The sequence below is a fragment of the Jaculus jaculus genome, chromosome 4 (assembly GCF_020740685.1).
Source record: "Jaculus jaculus isolate mJacJac1 chromosome 4, mJacJac1.mat.Y.cur, whole genome shotgun sequence".
NCBI lineage: Eukaryota > Metazoa > Chordata > Mammalia > Rodentia > Dipodidae > Jaculus > Jaculus jaculus.
The window spans coordinates 76213110-76236000 of NC_059105.1; positions in this window are offsets into that span (position 1 = coordinate 76213110).

Here is a 22891-nt window from a genome sequence, read left to right on the forward strand (position 1 = left end):
TATTTAAAGACAAAAGCACCTCTACAGAAAATACTTGAAAGAATCCTCCATGCTGAAGAAAAAGAAAAGTGCACATATAAGGAACTGGGAAAAAACAAAAATAAATGATACTCAAATACTAGTTAACACAAGAGAGCAAAGGTAAACCGTTTAAGAACTATAAACAAAATGGCAAAAATGAATACACACCTTTTAATTATATCTCTTAATATCAATGGCCTCAACGCCCCAACCAAAAAACATAGGCTTGCAGACTGGGTTAAAAAGTAGGATCTTTCAGTCTGTTGCCTACAAGAAACCCACCTTTCTACAAAGGATGGGCACTATATTAGGATGAAAGGTTGGAAAACAGTGCTTCAAGCAAATGGATCTAGAAAACAAGCAGGGATTGCTATCCTAATATCTGATTAGGTAGACTTCAGTCCAACATTAGTTAAAAAAGATAAGGAAGGCCACTTTATATTGATTAAAGGCACCCTCCAACAGGAGGACATTACAATCCTAAACATATATGCACCTAACATGGAGGATCCCAAATTCATCAAAAAAACTATTAGAACTAAGGTCACAGATAACACCAAACACAGTGGTAGTGGGTGATTTCAACACCTCACTCTCATCAATTGACAGGTCATCACAGGAATAACAAACAAAGAGGCATCTGGACTAAATGAGGTCATAGACAAAAAGATATATACAGGACATTTCATCCAAATGCTGCAGAATATACATTCTTTTCAGCAGCACATGGAACATTCTCTAAAATAGACTGTATATTAGGACACAAAGCAAATCTTAACAAATTCAGGAAAATTGAAATAATCCCTTGCATTCTATCTGACCACAATGGAATTTAACTATAAATCAATAGCAAGAAAGGGTATAGAGCATACACAAAATCATGGAAACTAAACAATACACTACTGAATGAATGGGTCAATGAAGAAATCAAGAAGGAAATCAAAAAAATTATAGAGTTGAATGATAATGAGAACACAACATACCAAAATCTCTGGGACACAATGAAGTCTGTTCTAAGAGGTAAATTTATAGCTGTAAGTGCCTATATTAAGAAATTAGAAAGGTTGCAAGTAAATAACCTAATGCATCAGCTTAAAGCCTTGGAAAAAAGAAGAACAAGACAAACCCAAATTCAGCAGACGGGAAGAAATAACAAAGATTAGGGCAGAAATTAATGAAATAAAAACTAGAAAACCAATCCAAAGAATCAATGAAATAAAGAGTTGGTTCTTTCAAAGGATCAACAAGATTGATAAACCTGTAGCAAATCTGACCAAAAGAAAGAGAGAAAAGACATAAATTAATAAAATTAGAGATGAAAAAGGTAACATCACAACAGATACCAGAGATATTCAAAATATCATAGGGACATACTATGAAAGCATATACTCCACAAAGTATGACAATCTGAAAGAAATGGATGATTTCCTTGATTTATACGACCTATCTAAATTAAATCAAGATGAGATTAATCACTTAAATAGACCTATAACAAGCATGGAGATCCAAACATTTATCAAAAATCCTCAAAAAAAAAAGCCCAGTCCCAGATGGATTCACTGCTGAATTTTACCAGACCTTCAGGGAAGAGCTAACAACATTGTTTCTTAAGCTTTTCCATAAAATAGAAAAAGAAGGAATTCTACCATGGGCTGGAGAGATGGCTTAGTGGTTAAGTGCTTGCCTATGAAGCCTAAGGACCCCGGTTCGAGGCTCAGTTCCCCAGGTTCCACGTTAGCCAGATGCACAAGGGGGCGCACGTGTCTGGAGTTCGTTTGCAGTGGCTGGAAGCCCTGGCGCGCCCATTCTCTCTCTCCCTCGACCTGTCTTTCTCTCTGTGTCTGTCACTCTCAAATAAATAAATAAATAATAGACAAAAAAAATTTAAAAAAAAGAAGGAATTCTACCAAACTCCTTCTATGAAGCCAGTATCACCCTGATACCAAAACCAGGCAAAGATAGAACGAAGAAAGAAAATTACAGACCACCGGGCGTGGTGGCGCATGCCTTTAATCCTAGCATTCGGGAGGCAGAGGTAGGAGGATCACCATGAGTTCAAGGCCACCCTGAGACTACAGAGTTAATTCCAGGTCAGCCTGGACCAGAGTGAGACCCTACCTCGAAAAACCAAAAAAAAAAAAAAAAAAAAAAAAAAAAAGAAAAAGAAAATTACAGACCAATCTCCCACATGAACATAGATGCAAAAATTCTCAACAAAATATTGGCAAACTGAATACAAGAATATATCAGAAAGATCATTCACCCTGACCAAGTAGGCTTTATCCCAGAGATGCAGTATATGCAAATCGATAAATGTAAAACATTATAGAAACGGACTGAAGGACAAAAATTACATGATCATCTCATTAGATGAAGAAAAAGCATTTGACAAAATCCAACATCCCTTCATGATAAAAGTCCTACAGAGACTGGGAATAGAAGGAACATATCTCAATATAATAAAGGCTATTTATGACAAGCCTACAGCCAACATATTACTAAATGGGGAAAAACTGGAAACTTTCCCACTAAAATCAGGAATGAGACAAGGGTGTTCACTGTCCCCACTTTTATTTAATATAGTACTGGAAGTCTTAGCCATAGCAATAAGGCAAGAGACACACATAAAAGGGATACAAATTGGAAAGGAAGAGATCAAGTTATCATTATTTGTAGATGACATGATTCTATATATAAAGGAGGTTAAATACTCTATCAGCAAACTGTTAGAGCTGATAGACACATACAGTATGTAGCAGGATACAAAGTAAATACACAGAAATCAGTAGCATGTCTATATGCTAACAACAAACACACAGATTATGAAATCAGAGAATCACTCCCATTTACAATTGCATCAAAGAACATACAGTTCCTTGGAATAAACCTAATCAAGGAAGTAAAGGATCTGTACAATGAAAACTTTAAAACACACAAGCGAGAAATTACAGAAGACACTAGGAAGTGGAAAAACATTCCATGTTCCTGGATTGGAAGAATCAATATTGTGAAAATGGCAATATTACCAAAAGCAATCTATATATTTAATGCAATCCCCATCAAAATTCCAAAGGCATTCTTCATGGAAATAGAAAAAAACAATCCAAAAATTCACTTGGAATCACAAAAAACCTTGAATATCTAAAATAATACTGAACAACAAAAATAAGGCTGGTGTTAACATCATACCTGATTTTAACCTATAGTACAGAGCCATAGTAACAAAAACAGCATGATACTGGCACAAAAGCAGACATGTAGACCAATGAAACAGAATAGAGGACCCAAATGTAAGTCCAGGTACTTATAGCCCCCTGATATTCGTAAAAATGCCAAAAATACTCATTGGAGAAATGACAGCCACTTCAGGAAATGGTGTTGGAAAAACTGGATATGTATCTGTAGAAGGATGAAAATAGATCTTTCTCTCTCCATGCACAAGAATTAAGTCCAAATGGATTAAAGATCTTAACTTGACAGGAAACTCTAAAACTGCTAGAGGAAAAAGTAGGGGAATCCCTTCAACATATTGGTCTTGGCAAAGACTTTCTGAATACAACCCCAATTGTTCAGGCAATAAAACCATAGATTTACCACTGGGACCTCATTAAATTACAAAGATTTTGTACTGCAAAGGACACTATGAATAACGCAAAGAGGCAACCTACAGAATGGGAAAAATCTTTGCCAGCTATATTTCTGATAGAGGATTAAAATATAGGATATACAAAGAACTCAAAAAGTTAAATAATAAGAAATCAAACAAGCCAATTAAAAAATGGGCTATGGAGCTAAATAGGGAGTTCTCAAAAGAAGAAATATGGATGTTATATAAGCATCTAATTATGTTCTACACCCCTAGTCATCAGAGAAATGCAGATTAAAACTACATTGAGATTCCATCTCACTCCTGTCAGATTGGCTACCATCAGGAAAAAAAAAAAAAAAAAAAATATATATATATATATATATATATATATATATATATATATCATAATGCTGGTGGGGTTGTGGAAAAAGAGGAAACCTTCTACACTGTTGTTAGGAATGCAATCTGGTCCAGTCATTGTGGAAATCCATGTGGAGGTTCATAAAACAGCTAAAGATTGATCTACCATATGACCCAGCTATAGCACTCCTAGGCATATATCCTAAGGAATCATCTCATTTCCTTAGAAGTACATGCTCAACCATGTTTATTGCTGCTCAATTTATAATAGCTGGGAAATGGAACCAGCCTAGATGTCCCTCAACTGATGAGTGGATAATGAAGATATGGCACACTTACACAATGGAATTCTACTCAGTGGTAAAGAAAAATGAAGTTATGCAATTTGCAGAAAAATGGATGGATCTGGAAAGGATTATACTAAGTGAGGTAACCCAGGCCCAGAAAGCCAAGCACCACATGTTCTCTCTCATATGTGGATCTTAGATACAGATGATTAGGCTTCTGTGTGAGAAGGAAAAATATCAGTAGCAGAGGCCAGTATGCTAAAAAAGAGATACAAAAGGAAGAAAAAGTAAGGGAGGAGGGTTCTTAATAGGTTGGTATTGTATATATGTAAGTAGAAGAAATTATTAATTGGGGTAAAAAGGCCGAAAGTGAGGTCAGGGGAAGAGATTAAGTTAAGGAAAGGTGAAGGAAGGGCTAATTAAAATCTAAAAGAATATAAATACATCATATGGAATTCTCTGATTTTGGACAATGGAACACTCAGAGCAGTAGATCATTGCTAGTAATTTTCAGTGCCAGGGATGGGATACCTTCCACTGAGTAGTTGGCCAGGGATGTCCCTGATGCCCCCAAAACATTATAGGCCATTGCTGAGGCCCTTGGTTTCCTGTCAGAAATTGATGATAAGACCATAGTGCTGAAGATTCCACATAGTTGGGCTGCAAGGCCACTGATAAATCCTGCTGGAACTGAGTTGATAATCTCCTCCATTTAGACCAGCTGACAAAAAGCTGGAAGAAACCATTCTACATGCCGTTCAATGGGAGAAAGAGAAATCACCAATGAAGATACTGAACAGTGGTCACTGCAAGCATTATAATTGGCCAGCCATACCAAATGAGCCAATGGGTGCAATAGTGGCACGTCTTTCATGGTGGAAACCAACTGCCCTCCAATTGGACTGGAGGCCCACTCCAAGGGAGAGAATACATCCCTGATACTGAAAACTTAAAACAGGGGTAGTTATGAGCCCTAGGGGTGTAACATCTGCTGATGTCTGGATAAGTGTATATACTATGCTTATCAAACTGACCAGTAAGCACTTCTCTTAATACTTGTTCCCTTATATTAATGCTACTCTCATTTTGGGTAGAGAATCCTCTTTTCAGATGGCAGTGTCCTTGGGACAACTCAGAAGGTATCACAGTGCTAGAAAGAAGTGACTAGAGTACTGAGTAACATCTCGATCACACTTTCCAAGGCCCAGGGTCTAATGAGGAAGAGGTGGCAGAAAGAATGTAAGAGCCAAAGGAAGTGTTGGACTCCTTACAACATGCTCCCTCCAAACATAAAATGGCCTCAATATCCATGACCTCATAGCGCCTGACACTACCTACACAAGACCATCATAAGAGGAGGGAAAGATCACGACATCAAAATAAAAGAGAGACTTAATGAAATGCGGAGGGGATATGATTTAGAATGGAATTTCAAAGGGGAAAGTGGGGGAAGGGAGGGTATTACCATGGGATATTTTTTATAATCATGGAAAATGTTTTAAAAAACTGATGAAAAATAAAATAAAATAAACAAAAGGAAAAGAAAAAAAATGGGTCAAAGAGCTGGACAGGCTGTTCACAGAGGAAGAAATACAAATGGCAAATACACAATTAAGGAAATGTTCATCATCCCTACTCATCAGAGAAATGCAAATTAAAACAACTATGTGATTCTACCTTCTCCCAGTAACAATAGTAAGTATTTAAAAATCAAATAAAAACAAATGCTGGCAAGGATGTGGAGATATAGAAACCTTTGTCTACTGTTGGTGGGAATGTAAGATGTTAGGTACAACCACTTTGGAAAGTAATATGAAGACCCCTGAAAAAGTTGACTATAGAGTTACAAACAGACCTAGTTGTTCCCTTAATGGGCATGTACCCTAAAACCTTCAAGCCTCAGTCCAGAGAGATTTGCTCAACAATGTATATACCCTAAGTTTCAGAGCCAGTTTGAACTCTGGCTGTTTGTGTTTTCTGACTGGTTCATGTGCCTTTCTGTTATGTCTCTATGAATGTGAGCCAGCTTTATTACATCACTGATGGCATTTGAGCTGGATTCTGTAAGTCAGAAATAAATTCTTTCCTACTATAAGCTGCTTCTGGTTGGATGTTTGTCCCAGCACAAGGATATAAACCTTCACTGGATTTATTCATAGTTATTACAAAGAGAAGAAGAATCCATGGAAAATTTTCAATGTTTCTAAGTTTCTCCACCTTGTAACCATTCATGGAGTTCAATCTGTATCTACAAATGAAATCTTCAAAAAAGGGTTTGAAGTATTCGTAGTACAGGTCATTTGTGAATATTACCTAGTATCCCTACAAAAATGGTGTGAAGGTATAAATGAGGTAGGGCATGGAAATAAACAGAGGCTTGATGCATGCATGAGTATGACTTAATATGACACTTCCATTAATAAACTGTAAGTTTTTGTAGTTTTTACATTTCTCCTTCTTAAGATTTATTTTCTGGTACCCATTTCTAGTCAAAGTGAATGGCATTGATTGTAGATAATTGACACTGAAGTTTTGGGGAGATTTTAAAGGTGAGTTTAAATCTCTTCATACTTTCCTTGTTGTATTTTAAAGATGTAATGATAATGATCTCACATCTGCAGACAGGGCAAGCTAAAAGTACCTCCCATTACTGTACAGATCCCGTCAGAGACGATTTGTATTGGATTTCTTTTAGAAGTTACATTGATATTGCCATATGACTGCTTTTGCTTTATTACATTATATTACATGTTCTAAACCCTTTACCCTTAAAAGTGAATTTAAACTGATAATACAATATAGAAAGATCAAGTTCATGTGAACATCCCTAAGGATAACTGTCCTCTAGCTTATCTATGAGTAAAACCATGACAAACCAGTGTGAGGTGAGAATGAAGGAGGTGCATGCACATATAAAGAATTTAGGTAAGCTGAATGCAATTACCCATGTTGGACTTATGCCAGAAGGACAGGGTTAACATCCTTACTAACATTAATCCTAATTGAGGAGAATTGAAACTAACATCAGCTACTTTCCCAAAATGTGAGTCATACACCTTTGCCAAAAGTCATTCATTTTTTTCTTTATTGATAAGGTCTCCCAGGCAAGGACCAGATTTTATCTAAGTCAGCTGTTACAAGCAAAGTTCTTATTTATGAGTACAACATTGTAATGATTTCTGAACTGTGAGAGCTATGCTTTCTTTATACATTTGCAAGAAAAACTAACAAACAAAAATCACAAAAACTAAATTCAACCTTCCCTCCCAAAACACTCTACAACATAGCATGGAGGCTAGGTTTGCAGATCTGAGGTTATTTTGTTCTCACACAAATAAAATGGAACAAAGTGGAATAAAATGTTACTTGGAAATATTAAAATTTATGCTTTCAATACATTATATACATTTGAGAGAGAGAATGGGAGAGATAATGAGCATCTTGGACCTCTAGGAACTAAAACCTAGCACCAGACATATGTACCACTTTGAACATCTTGCTTTATGTGTGTACTGAGGAATTGAACCCCATTCAGTAGATGTGGGAAGCAAGCACCTTTTACTATTGAGCCACCTTTCCAGGCCCAAATACAGAATCTAAAATTATCTCAGGTTCATAAATATATACCACTTCTGTATAATAATATTCCTTTAAGTGTAGTATGCATGTTTTACTTTTTATTATAAAAATGAATTTTTGAGGACAGAGACTAAATGTGGTTTTTTTTTTCATTTCAATAGACCAGAAAGGAATGTAAGCAGCTGACATGAAAGAGATGCTCAGTACAAATTACTGAAGGTGTCTCACAAGAAATTCTTTACTTATATTCTGACCACTACCTAGAAAGATGCAATATGTTTCTTTGAGATTTAGATTTTTTTCTGTTTACTAATGTCTATTTTCTCTCACTTTTTAGGCTATCCTGAACTCATGCTCCTTTGTGTTTTAAATTATTTAATTAATTATTCATTTATTTGAGGAGAATGATAGAGAGAGACTATGAATGGATGTACCACTGCAAATGAACTTCAGATGCTTCTGCCACTTCCTGGATCTGGCTTTGGTCGGTACTGGGGAGATGAACCTAGGCTATAAGATTTTGCAACAAGTGCTGGTAATTGCTGAGCCATTTCTCCATCCCCAATCTCCTTTAATGTTGACTTTTTTTCCCCTTATTTTTCTTCTATGCCATAGTTTGTCAAGTCTTATTAGCAAAGAAGTTTCTAATTCTTATTGGCATGGACATTGTTTTTTAAGCTCAATACTAGTTTAAGATGATCATTGGAAGAAAGAACTTGCTAATATCTGAGTGTATTAATTTATACTCCAAGCTAGCTGCTATTCTTAAAATGGCAGTTGAAATAGACAACAGTGTGCTCACATAGTGAAATAGGCCAGGCTACCAGCCAAACAATCTGAAAGTTAAGGTGAGTTTCCAGGGCTAAGCCACTGCGCTGATATCCCTCGCTAAGTAGATTACATGTTTCAAAGCACCTGGTATCTTTGTTTCTCTGCTGGATATGGATAAGAGCCCACAGCAGAAAACAGAAACATGAGTGTGATAAATAAGATAGTATGAGAGAACAACAACAACAAAAAAAAACATAATAATAATAATGAGGTAGATACTGAGGTGGCAGGGCTACATGAATACCTTATTTTGATTTTTGGAGTTTTTCACTTTTGTCATTGTTTATTTGTTTTTATGTGGTTACAGTGTGATAAGGGTTGGACAACTAGGTTCAAATCAGGTTGTGTCCAAACATGCTTCCCCTCTCAAATCAAGGTCTGTTTTTGTTGTCACTTCTCAAAGTTCACAAATTTTGGCCACTTAGGTCTGCACATTCCATGAGGCCATACACACATGGCCTGGGATTAGGATAGGCATCGTTCAGAAACCCAGAAAGAGTGTGAAAAGTGCTGTTGATGCAGAATTCCTAACCCAATTTAAATCTACCCATTCTTGATATCTTTTGAGAAATATTTTGTATCATGGGAATTGCAGCCCAATTTTCTGACTGAATAGGTTCAGATAATTTCTAAAATGCTTAGGATAAGCAACTTTAAACTTGTGCCAAAATCTCTGCCTCAAGATGTTCTTCCAAACCACAGAAAACTGCTTTTGTGAACACATATCACTTAATATGTTGTCACATAGTGTTTGATGAGCTCTATCTAAGCATCAAGTAGATAGCTGATGCCACTTAGAAAGCTTTGGAGTTGCCTTCCCCTGCTGATATTAGATGATATAGAATTGCTGGATTCTTACCTATAACAATAGTTTTATCTTATCATTAGTACACCACCAGTGTTAAACATGCTATAAAAAACAAATTATGAAATTTGGAGGGAAATGGAAGGACTTGGAGAAGATTATATTAAATAAGGTAACCCAGGCTCAGAAAGTCAAACACCACATCTCTTCCATATGCAGCTCCTAGCTTCAATTTCTTATCTATGCATGGGAGTCAGAGTACATGACAGTAGTAGGTGCCATGAACCTAGGAAAGGGCCATGAGGGAAGAACGAGAGTGGGGCCTTGCAGGAAGGTGATAGTAGATATGTTAGCAGACATTGGTAGAATGGGATAAGTGGAGCCAGGAAAGCGCAGGGTGATATACTCACAGAAAGTTGTTGGAAAAGCAGGTCCCTGAGACCTCAAAAACATTACAGGCTATTGGCAAGGCTCTTGGTGGCCCACAAGAAGTAGATGGTAAGACACTTTTGCCAAAGACACTACATACTTCTGTTATAGAACACTGAGAAATCAATTAGAACTAAGCTAGAAACCTCTTCATTGTTGACTGGTGGTCATAGTGCTGGAAAGTGCTTATATAGCCTGCTAGAGGAAAAAAAAAAATCCTTGATGGTCTTATCCAGTGAGAGACATTTCAACCTATACAATTGACTAGTTCGATAAGATGTGTGCTTTAGTGCAATAGCAGCATACCTATTATGGGGATAATCAATAATTTTCAGACTGGATTTGAGACAAACTCCACAAGAGGAAATTCATATAAAATACTGAAAATTTAGTCAAAAACCTATGAGTGAAAAGGTTAAAAGCCCTATGGATGTAGCTACTGTGGATTTTTGACTACATGAATATATTATGCCTACCAAATTGCTCTCTAACTACTAATATTTTGTCTTTTTTAAAAAATTTATTTGTTTGAAAGCGACAGACACAGAGAGAAAGATAGATAGAGGGAGAGAGAGAGAGAATGGGCGTGCCAGGGCTTCCAGCCGCTGCTAACGAACTCCAGACCCGTGCGCCCCCTTGTGCATCTGGCTAACGTGGGACCTGGGGAACCGAGCCTTGAAACGGGGTCCTTAGGCTTCACAGGCAAGTGCTTAACCGCTAAGCCATCTCTCCGGCCCATTTTGTCATTTTTTTAATGGTGTATTAGTCAGGTTCTCTAGAGGAACATACCTGTAAGCCCAGATCCAACAATAGACTGCTTCCAAGAGGTTGTAATTTCCAATTGCCATCAGCTAGGGACCCTAGCAACCAGAATACTTAAGTTTATGGGGGACACCTGAATCAAACCACCACAAATGGGCTTGCTCTTTTGGTTACAGAAGCTTCTCTGCAGATGTCAATAATTGTGGGGGAGACTCAAAACTCACCAAACTACTGAAAGAAATGATGGTTGAGTGTTCAGCAAACACTGAGATATCTCTTTCTCACCCTCTAATGGTTCAGGGACTGTAGAAGAAGAGGTTTTCAAGGAATGTTAGAGCCAAAGGAGGGGGAGAAATGCTTTGCAATGTTTTCCAGTCACAAGGTGGTTGTTATATTCATGACTTCACAGTGGCTTCAGTTACCTGCACAAAACCTGCATAATATTGGACTCATCAACAGGTTGTAATGGAAGAGGGAAAAAAAGAAAGGAAGACATTAAAACAGAAGAAGAAGAGGGAATATTAGGAAATAAGAGGAGGTTCAGTGTAGGGGTGATGGGAGATGAGGGACAAAAGAGGGTCATGAAGAAAATTATGAAATTTAAAAAATATATTTTATTTTTATTTAATAAAGTAATTATAACAAAAGAATTTTAAATATTCTCATATTATTTTGAGTGCTTCAAAAATCAGTGTGTCAGGATAGTGGTGCATGCCTTTGATACCCGTACTTGGGAAACAGAGGTAGGAGGATTGCCATGAGTTCGAGGTCACCCTGAGAACACACAAATTCCAGGTCAGTCTGGGCTAGAGTGAAACCGTACCTTGAGAAAACAAAAAATAAAAATAAAAACCACAGTGTATTATTCACATGTAAGTGGAAAATGTAAATAAAGCCGTACACTTGGAAAAGTTTTTTATGTTTTACAATATCGATCATTTCTATCAAGAGAGACTTTTCCTTTATCTCAGACTTTGAAAAATTCCCTACTCTTTATTAAGATCAAGTCTGATATCAAATGTTATTTTCCTGCAGTCTTTTCTAACTGTTTAGATGAAATGAGTTGGTGGTAGTTGCTTATTCCAAAAGATAAAGGGAAAGTCTGTCCTGAGTTTTCATTACATCCTTGCCATCATATTCTTACCATATGCTTTTCTGTTAGGAAAAATTATGAAAGTCAGAAGAAATATTTCCTTTCCCTTAAGCTACTAGAATGGGTAATAATAATCAGTTGAAGTCAGGGTACATTCTTTTGAAGAATCCTAGTCATACTGTAGAAATCCTAACATTGCTATAATTGTTCAAAGTATTAACATTATCTCTGGTATATTTGTTGTCATTATAGATCTGTCTTACCTAAAATTTTGCTTAATGTTCAAAACTGTCCTCTGAGATGGGTAGTATTTATATACCACTGTTTTATGGATAGGAAATTGAGAATAAGATCAATTTCATAATGTGTCTAAAGTCACAGAGCTACAAAGGGCTGTTGTTAGGATTTGAACACAAGCCTTTAGTTCTCATTCTAAATGCTGCAAAACAGCTATTCTAGGTAAGGCTCCTTGTGCCAATTTTACTCATGATCACTTCTTGCTGAGGAAATTAAAATGTGATCCTGGATATATATGCATTTAAAATAAGTTCACAAATAATTTATTGATAAAAAAAGAAGTGTATTTTAAAACAATTTCTTGTCATGCATATAACATTACCACTTATGAATGACAAAAGCTAATTTGAATACTAGTAAGATGATATGAATATTTATTTTTATATGTAGAATCAAATCATGGATGAATTTTGTTTCTCTTTTTTTAATGATGGGGTTTCACTCTAGCTCAAGCTGACCTGGAATTCACTATGGAGTCTCAGGGTGGCCTCAAACTCACAGTGATCCTCCTACTTCTGCCTCCTGAGTAACTGGGGTTAAAGGCATTTGCCACCATGCCCTACTTTTTGGATGAATTTTGATGCTGTAGATGTAGAATTCTTTGAGTGTTCTTCAGACTTGATTTTCATTTTGAAATTAAAATCTTCAATGCTGAGGCTGTCACTTTGAATGAATATGTAGCACAAAATTGTAGAAGTGTGATTATGACCATTTCAGAGAATGTTTATTTTGGCCAAATATTACTTTTCTTTCTTATAATAGTTTTTAGTAGGAATTTTAGCTATGAACATATTACAAATTGGTTATATTCTTATTAGCTTATCCTATTGTGTCTCCTTTCTGCTAGCCCTATTCTACTGAGGTCATCCCTCAGTGAGGGTATTAGTAATCAATGTAGGACCATGAATGTACCAGTCAGTTCCTTTAGGGAGAACAATGCTTCACAGTACACTTTCCCACCCTGTGTCTCTTACATTCTTTCCATTTCCTCTTTCACAATGTTCCCTGAGCCTCAGAGGGCATGTTTGATGTCTCCTTGAGTGTTGAGCCCTTGGTAACCTCTGATTTTCTGCTTTGATGGGTTTTGTGTCTCTTCAGTGTCTACCGCCATCTTCTTGCAGAAATTCCTCTGCCTAGCAGAGAAAGCAGCACACTTATTTAATCTTTAGTTTGTCATATTTCCTAGGCCCTGACTGGTGTGAATAGAGATGACTTCTAACTAGACACTCAGCTTTCTTTGCTTGTCCTTCTAATAGTTCTTGGGTCTTCCAATTATTTACCACCATCTGTATAAAGCAAGTTCTCTAACCAACAGTGAGAGCCACATTGATCAAAGAGGATAATGATTTAGAAAACATTTGAACAGTGCAAGCTTCCTTCTATATCTAAGCTTCTGGCTTGGTTTTAAGTATCAGTCATGATTCCCTTCCCACTTTGTGGGCCACATATTCATTCAGAGAGCAGTTGTTTACCACATAAGTTATGTGCCACTGTAGCTCTGGTAGGTACATCTTGCCTGGCTTAGTGATTTGTGGCTTGCAGGATCCACTGCTTTTTCATACTGTTGGTGACTTTTATATCCCACCAGTTCATATAGTACCTTCCAGCACTACAATATCTAGTCAGCAGGAAGCTGGCTTCTATCTCAGCTCCAGCATGATTTCTTGATGTCCCTCATCCTGTGGTGTCTTCAGTAATGGGATCTTACTATGCAGTTCTGGTAGGTAGCCAAGTACTTTTGCCAAACATTTATGACTACTAATACTCAGCTTTGGATCTGCAGTCAGACCCACAGTTGTAAGAAGCCATGTTCTAGAACACAATGACTATAACTTCATAATGTATTAAGTCAATTTAAAAGCATTACAAATGGATTCAACAGTCTATATGAGGATTTTTATTAAAACAAAAATATTTTAGGCCAGGCATGGTGATGTACATCTTTAATTCCAGTACTCAGGAGACAGAGGTAGAAGGATCATTGTGAGATCAGAGTCAGCATGAGGTTACATAGCAAATTCCAGGTCGGTCTGAGTGATAGCAAGATCTTACCCCAGAAAACCACACACACACACACACACACACACACACACACACACACACACACACGCACACACACATGCACACACACACACACACACATATATATAATTATTAAATATTATATCAAAAATATGAGAGATTGCTATGTATTTATAGTGTTAAAGTTAGTTCAATGATATATACATATATATACAACCATATATATCATTAAATATTATATCAAAACTATGAGAATTCTCTATGTATTTAAATATATAGTGTTAAATAAAGTTAATTCAATGATTTTTTTTTCCTGAGGCTAAAATCAAATGGATATAGATCCATTATATATTCTAATCCTTATGTAGGATACAAAAGGATTAGTTTTATAAATTAATAAATGTGACTATTTATAGGAAAATAATTTTGTTAATATAAAGTAAGAATACTTTCTGAATGGATTTGAGGGTATCAAAGTGACAACAAAGAATAAATTTTTATAATATATTTTTAATTATCTACAAGTATCTATGTCAAGTTTCCTTATAATAAGCCTTTTTTGTTTATTTGTTTTTATTTTTTCAAGGTAGGGTCTCATTGTGACCTACAATTGCCTCTGTACCCCCAGACTGGCTTTGAACTCACAGTCATCCTCATACTTCTCTGCATACCAAGTGCTGGGATTAAAGGTATGCACCATCATGCCTGGCCTTTTTGTCTTTTTTGTTTTGTTTTGTTGCTGTTGATTGCATAATAAGCTTTCAATTTTTTTTTTTTTTTTTTTTTTTTCCCAGTGAAGAAGCAGATACCCAGAGAAAGACAAAATAACTTGCTCAAATCTCCCAAGCTAGGGTTACAAGCCAAGTTGTCACAGGATCATCTTGACATTGGCTTACCCAGTTTTTGTGGTCATGTTTAAAAGTGTCAAAGCTCTGTGGAGAACTAGAGGAAGAAGGAGAGATACAAAATAAAAGGTTTCCATATGGAAAAGATGACACAGGTCCTTGAAAGCCACTAAATATGTGACTTCACCATGAATGAAGGGGAGACACTGGAGGCTTTTGAGTGCATACACAGCACTTAAAGATCAACAAAAGTATGCCTACTATCCTAAGAATATACTACTCTAGGATAATAAAGGCAGAGCTACAAATGCAATCAAAAGCTATTCTAATGACTCAGAAGTAAATGTGATTTAAAATATATACTTAACATAGACTCCATAGAATTTGCTAATGGATAGAATGAAGGATCACATTAACATGACACACAAACTGTTTTTTATACCCCCTACTTTTTCCTTCATGCTACATAAAGTTTATCCTCTGTTATTCCCAGAATTTTATTTGAGGATTCTGGAGAGAAATAATGTGAAGAAAACATTGCCAGAGATAATGAGACCAGCTGAAATTTGATGCAATAATCCTATCACTAGATCCTGAAGGTTTTAAGTAGGAAGGTGGACAAGGAGATTAGGATCATTCTGCAGACTGAGGCCAGGAACCAGTGCTTTACTAGTGGAAAAGCACAAAAGAATGATTCAATGCTTCCTGATGAAGCAGGGCAGTGAAGTCACCATGAAGATAAAGAAACACAGAATAGGTTGAATGTGGAAGGCAGGGGAAATACACAATGTTTGTAAGAAATTCAGGTGTTCTTCATACGTGTGTGGATGCACAGGTGTGAGATCACAGGAGATGTAGGATAAGGTTGGAGAGTTAGGCTAATCATTGTACAGGTGTGTATAGCCACAACAGTCAAGGGAATTTAAACAAAATATTTTTGAGTGGGATAAACACAGGGTTGAATCCAGAACAGAGAAATTTGTTTTCATTTAAGCAGTGGACTGAGGAAAAGGACACTAATGATCAGGGTGGCAAAAAAAAAAAAGACTAGATGGGTATGGGACAAATTATCATGATAGACAGCAGAGAAATTAATGGTATAGTCAGTGTATAGTCAACGATTATGAACAGAAATTAGGATGTAAGTTTAGCTAGTGTATTTAGCACTAAGGAACTGTCTGTTATTGTTGGTATGACTATAATGTGTCCATTGGCTTGTCCACTAGACAAAATTCTGAATCTGGATACTAGGTTTTTTATTACCTATTCATTTTCAAGCTCCTTTTCCATCTCATGGCATATTAAATAATAAAAACTTGAGATCTGACTATATTTCTGATCTGGTCACTTAAATTGCAACAATAAATCATTAACTCCATGTGGTATTGCTAAATATTCAAATTTATGGAGAAAAAAACTTAGATATATAGTATTTTGAATTGCATTTGTCATTTCCAGCTTAAGCATAGATGTCGCTCATCTTATTTTTAGTGTCACCAAGTATTACTAACTTTGGTTGCTAATCACTATAGAGTCATGATGCTTCAGTTATTTGTGACTTGTACAATGTATTTTGATCACCGTACAACTTATATTCAAGGAATGTCACATTCCACAGCATGCTAAGTTGGATCACAATATCATTTTACACTGAATTCCAAATTCTTTACACTCCACAACTAATATATCAGGATGTGAATACCCTAATTTGTGGTCTATATAACTTCTTTGTTCCCTTGCAATAGATGTCATATTAAACTGTCCTTAATACCCCAACGACACTGTTTCTTCCCTATAAAGCACCCCATTATTCCTATTTGCAGTGTAGGCCTTTTGTAGTTTCATTCAGAACTCCATTCATGTCCTCTGTAATAAAGGCCTCTTTGTAACATGCACATTAGTAGAACTCCCTGAATCTCAGGTCCTGGGGAAGAGCTCTGAAGGGAAGAAAAGGGAAATGTTAGCATATATATATATAGATAGATAGATAGATAGATAGATAGATAGATAGATATTGCCACAAATATAAATAATGAAATGATGGACTCGGAATGTTTGCCATTTTCAGTAAAGTCAATAACATGACAAACCTGTGAGCCTGTTTTCATATCATTGTTCTGACCACAGTGTTTTTCTTCTCTTGCCTCAAACATGTTTACCTACTTACTATACTTTCATACTACTATACTTTCACCCTTTACTTCACATTTCCAGTGTAAGAAACTTAATGCATATGCGGAGACCAGAAATTTTCATAGGATATTTTGTATCAGATGAAACATTCGAATCAAACATACTATTTTTTTTTTTTTTTTTTGGTTTTCAGAGTAAATTTCTTGCTCCATCTTTGTAACATTTCAGAAGGGATTGAATTTGGCTTTGAAAACAAAAGCAATTTCCCACTATTTTGTTTATTAGATATCACGTGATTCTTTGTCAGATTATATGTATTTTTTAGAAAAGAAGGTACAAAAGAAGGAAAGAAGGAAGGGAGGAAGGAAGGAAGGAAAAATCAGAGTGGAAGAAAGTCAGATCAGAGATTATATTAAGCTGTGGCAAATGGTGTTCACCTTTTACAGTCCCTATGTTTTATAATGAAGATACTTCATTGAAACAATGATGCATACTTCAAGGGTTCCCTGGAGAGCAGTGAATCCTGTTTGGAGAGATTCATGAATATGTGCATTAGTACCATCCAACTGGAACTTGCCCTTAAAAAATGAAGCACAATAGGGGCTGATCAGGTTCCGCTTATGTATATAATCAGAAGGTTATCATATTATCTCTTTCTCCACAGGAAAAGCAGATGCGCATTGCTCTTAGAAGAGAAATGCCAAATGAAACCATTTTTCCTCCTCTGTGATGTCCACCATGTGAAAACCACACAGAGACCTTTTACAACTTTGTTAAAATAACAGAAAATAAATATAAGTTCAATTTTTTAAAAGCATTATTATTTTTGATAGACGATGTATCATAGAATAAACCTTCAAATACAATTTCTGCCTTATATTACTGAGTCACTAAAAACCACTTTCAGTTAAAAGATTGCTAGAGAGTTCACAAATGAGAGAAATATTTCAAACAAAGGTCTCAAAATGGTACATAAACAGTGCTGTAAGATGAATGAGGGATGCATAGCAGATCTAGAAGTACTAGTTTATTTAAAGTACAAAGAATTCCAGGATAAATATTTCTGACTAGCAGTTGGTGCCTAGGTTTCACGAAAAATTGCAGACCTCTATGAAGTTAGTGACAAAGATAAAAAGCATTGCAGATTTATCTTTAAGGTTTTAGCTCTAAGAATTTCAAATAAAGATGACACATAAAAAAAAAGAAGAAACCCCCTAACAATGTTGGGCATCCTGTCGAAACAATACAGAGAAATTACCTGAACTGCACTTCTAAAATGTTGTTAAATCTCATCTTCTAAGTTGGATCAAATACAACCATCATTAACAATTGTGAATAATTGCTACAGAAAATGCAAAGAAGTGTTGTTATGCTAAAGTTGATGAAGACTATTTTGAAAAATGACCTAACATAATTATAGAGTGTTACTTTCATGTACTGAGTTCAAATTCATCAGTTTTAGCAGGATGATCTGAAAACATAAGAAAAAAATCTCCGAAAAGGTACAATTATCAAAAATGTTGAAGCCATGTTGTGGTGGTGCATGCCTTTATTCCCAGCACTCAGGCAGAGGGAGGAGGATCACTGTGATTTTGAGGCCAACCTGAGACTACATAGTGAATCTAGATTAGCCTGGGCTAAAGTAGACCCTGCCTCAAAAAAAAAAAAAAAAAACATAACAAAAATGTTGAAACCTGCTTAATTCTTTTATGGCAATTTTATTTTTACCATGTCAGTTTAGTTATGACTTAGGCATCTGAAAATGATCTGGCAGAGACTGCGTCAATTCATTATGTTTAACCACCTTGTTCACAAAGAAATCAACATTTAAAGTTGTTCACTTTGTCCCTAAATCTCTGGACCCAAAAGTTTCCAGGCTGTACCCTAGGTTCCCATTGATTGTAGGGTCCCACTATTTTCTGTAGGCAGGGCAGAGCCAAGGAAAGGCTGTGAATTTTAAAGCAGACATGCTATTGCCAAACATAGAGAAGTTATTTCTAACTTCTCACTAGTAGTATTCATGTTTTGGAAAATTAGTACTTTGCCAAGCTCCAAGGAAAAAAATCATTTTATTTAGTAATAGTTCAAATAAAGCAGTAAAAATGTCTCTGTGTGCTTCTGAACTGGCCCTGTGGCCTGATTCAGTATTTTGCCCATTTTCTTGGCTTTTCGAGCTTCACACACACAAAAAGAAATTGTACAGAACACTTAGCACTGTTTTTTTCATAGCGGGGAATGCGGCTTTCACTGCACAAAGGCCGGAAAAAATTATTTGGAAAGGTGAATGGGTTCTGAGAAAAAGCAAGAAAACTCTCCTCGTGTATTGCAGTCTTAGCTTTCTACCTTTTCCCAGCATGTTTTAGTTCTAGCCACCAGACCCTCTGAAGGAATTATGCTTCCAGTCTTAAATAATGGATAAGCTCATCCCATACAGAGCCACAGAAACAAATTTCACAAAGAAATGTCTTAAAAGAAAGCTTGCAAATAAGACAAGCTATAAAGATTTCTAAGTTTTACCACATGCAAAAGGCAGTTTGCACTGGCAGGTCTACCATCTGCTTAGTCAAATCAGCTAGCTAGTGAATCTCTCTCTCTCTCTGTCTCTCTGTCTCTCTGTCTCTCTCTCTCTCTCGGTGTGTGTGTGTGTGTGTGTGTGTGTGTGTGTGTGTGTGTTTGGAGGCGAGGTGGTGGTGAGGGAGTAGAAGGTCAAAGGGTAAATTCCAATTGCTGTGACATATTTTTATGAGCTGAATCATACCCAGCTTTTAGCCTTGAAGGGGGAAGAGAGTCTTAGAAAGGGAAAGAACATGAATGGGCAGGTAAGAAAAATCCTCAGTAAGTGCTCTTTGAAATTAGCAGTTAATGCTCCCCAACCTGCTATATTTATCCATTTGAGTTTTCTTTTATTGTCCCCTGACTTGACAAGATCCTATTTCTATTAAGCAAAACCTACTAAACATCTCAGTTGCAAAATATGAAGTTCTTTTGGAGAAATTACCTTCTCTTTCTACCTTTGGTGTTTCTCCTTCTTGGAGGGGGCCGTGGTGAGGCACCCTTGAAAATCAGAAAAAAGGAGGAGACTGTGGGAGTTAGTTCCAGAAAAAGGATGACAAAGCTTCCATCCAGCCAGCAGCAAGAAGGAAGAATGCTAGCCAGCAGGAGAGGAATGACAAGGGCCCAGGAACCCCTGCTTTGTTAGAAGCTTTAACTGCAGCACCCAGGCTCCCCTGCAACCTGGGGACATGATTTTCTGCTTTCAACTAGAGATGCTTCCAGTAAAAGAGGAAAAAACAGAGAGAGAGAGAAAGAGAGAGGAGGGAAGGGGAGGGGAGAGGGGAAAAAGAGAGAGAGAGAGAGGGAGGGAGGGAGGGAGGGAAGGAGAGAGAGAGAGAGAGAGAGAGAGAAAGAGAGAGAGAGAGAGAGAGAGAGAGAGAGAGAGAGAGAGAGAGAGAGAGAGAGAGAGAGAAGGCTAGAGAGGAAGCGGCAACGGGGTCAGGGGCTGCAGCCCAGCAGAGCAGCTGCTGCCCCGCACTAGCCGTCGTGTCCAGCGCCTGCCGCGGTGACAGCTCGGGCGCAGCAGCTGTGGGAGGCCCGCACGGTCCGAATGGAGAGTCCCTATCGCTCCCATCTTCTGAGCAAGCAAATTCTTGTCATTCTTGAACTGGGCCTTCTCCGCGTCAGCTGACGGGCGGGCTGTCGCCTCCCCTGCCCCACACCTGCCCCCTTCCGCCCAGCGCACGCGAGCGAGCGAGCCCGGCTTTCAGGAAGGTGTGCGGGGACAGGGCGCCTACACCAGGCTGGCCTCCCTGCGGGCCGCACGTGGCCCCGCGCCCCAGGAACTCCGAGGCAGGTCGCCAGCGCCCAAACGACCTGGATTTTCAAAGTTGATGAGACAAACCAAGGCACAACTTGAGATGGTGACCAGTTCCACGGCTTACGGGGTGGGGGTGGGGGGCAAATTAGGCAATTTCAGTATTATCAAAGACAGCATTATGGCCTTTTTTGTTGTAAAAGGAGCATAAATGTAGCTAGAGAATTGAATAAAGTTATAGGCCATAAAAGGGCAAGAGAGAAAAGGGGAGAGATAATAGGCGCTGTCCATTTGAGCCGCTTACACTGGGTTTCAGATCTCCATGCAGTGTGAGAGCCCAGCAGAGTTTACCCACAATAATGAATGAGGGAAGGCGGAAGGATAAATGGTTCGGGATGCTCCGTGCGTTTAGAGTGGGGACAATTGCTGTTTATTTGCTTTCCGTTTATGAAAATTACACAGAGCAAGGTTAAATGTGAGACACATCATTATATCATGTCTGAACGTATGTTGTTGGAGGTCAGGGTGAAAGGAAGCATTCAACTTTCTTTTCTTTATTTAGATAAGAAAGAAATATTTGTAGCCTTTTTATTCAGTATAAAATTTTATCTACTAAATACCCTGCCCCCTCAAAAAAAATTGTACATTTTGGGGGCATTTATAGCCATCCTCTTGTTCTTCAAAAATCCTGTTTCCTAAGACCAATACAGTCTGCCCAACCACGGATGTCAGCGCTGCTGTGCCTTTATGCATTTCTTTACAGACCTGTATATTTAAGCATTAACTAGTTTAGGCACTTTGTTCACTTGCTAGAGAATCAAGCATTTTCTTTTTTTTTTTTTTTTAGTCTTTCATTTCTTATTGAAAGTATAACTTGCATAAAGTTAATCTGGGTAATTCTGCATGAACTGGAGCCTACCACATAATTAGCTTTAAAAAGATACAAATCAGCCAAACTTCAAATTGTCAGTTTGTTATACATGGTAACTAGTTTTAACTAAATGAGGAAAAGTAGTAACTTTTAGGGTGAAATAATGTGATGCTATAATTTCAAAGAGGTAACTTAAGAAAACATAAAAAGTTATAGTGTGTTTTCAAATTTTAATATACATTTTTGGCTACTTGAAATGAAGTGGAACATTTACAAGTAACAATACATTTTTTAAAAAACTAATGTGATTGTTATTCATTTGTACTAGGCAAACAGCCATATGACATTTAGATATAATTGTTTTTTTTTCCTCTAAATTTCAGAAATATGTTGAATCATTCCATGAAGCTTGAAACAGAAGTTTATTAAAAACATTTACAAGATTTGACTACCATAGTATTGTAATACTATTTATTCATGTGGAATTAAAGGAAGTTTTATAAACTATGTGAGATTAATTGAAAACTTACATTTTATTGAATATATTATTTCAAAGCTTTAAAAAATGGAAGAAGGACGAAGTATTGATATTTAGGTGGTTATAGGGGTGAACAGAATTTTTGTGTCTCATGTCATTTTTATTTTATGCCATGCTTTCAGAATTTTCATGTAGTTTTTGAGGTTTTAGTTAATTTAGAGATGGAATTTTGTTCTTTGTGGATTTTTTCCATTAGAAGAAAAAAAAAAACACTTATTCATTCCTGGATTGATCATTTGTTTTATTATATCACTATTCTTTTTATAGACACTGATATTGCATGCACTTGATAGTACTGTACTTTTATAAAAGAAAATGAGAAACTGATTGCACATAATGGAACCACACTTTTCACTACGTAGTTAAAACATATGCAACATTTAAAACTGTAGGCTGAGATTATATTTTATTTCTTCTCAGTCAAACAAAAGCTCTTTGAATGAAGTCAGAGATTTCCTGGGCTTTGTCTAAATTCAAAGTGCCCCCTACTGTCCAAAAAGTGTAGTACACAGAGAGAAAATAGGAAATCTGAAATCAAAATCTATTCAGCAAGAGACAGATGGAAGAGAACTCCTAGAGATAATGGCTCTGCCTTCAGCCCCGGGCACTTCAGTTTGG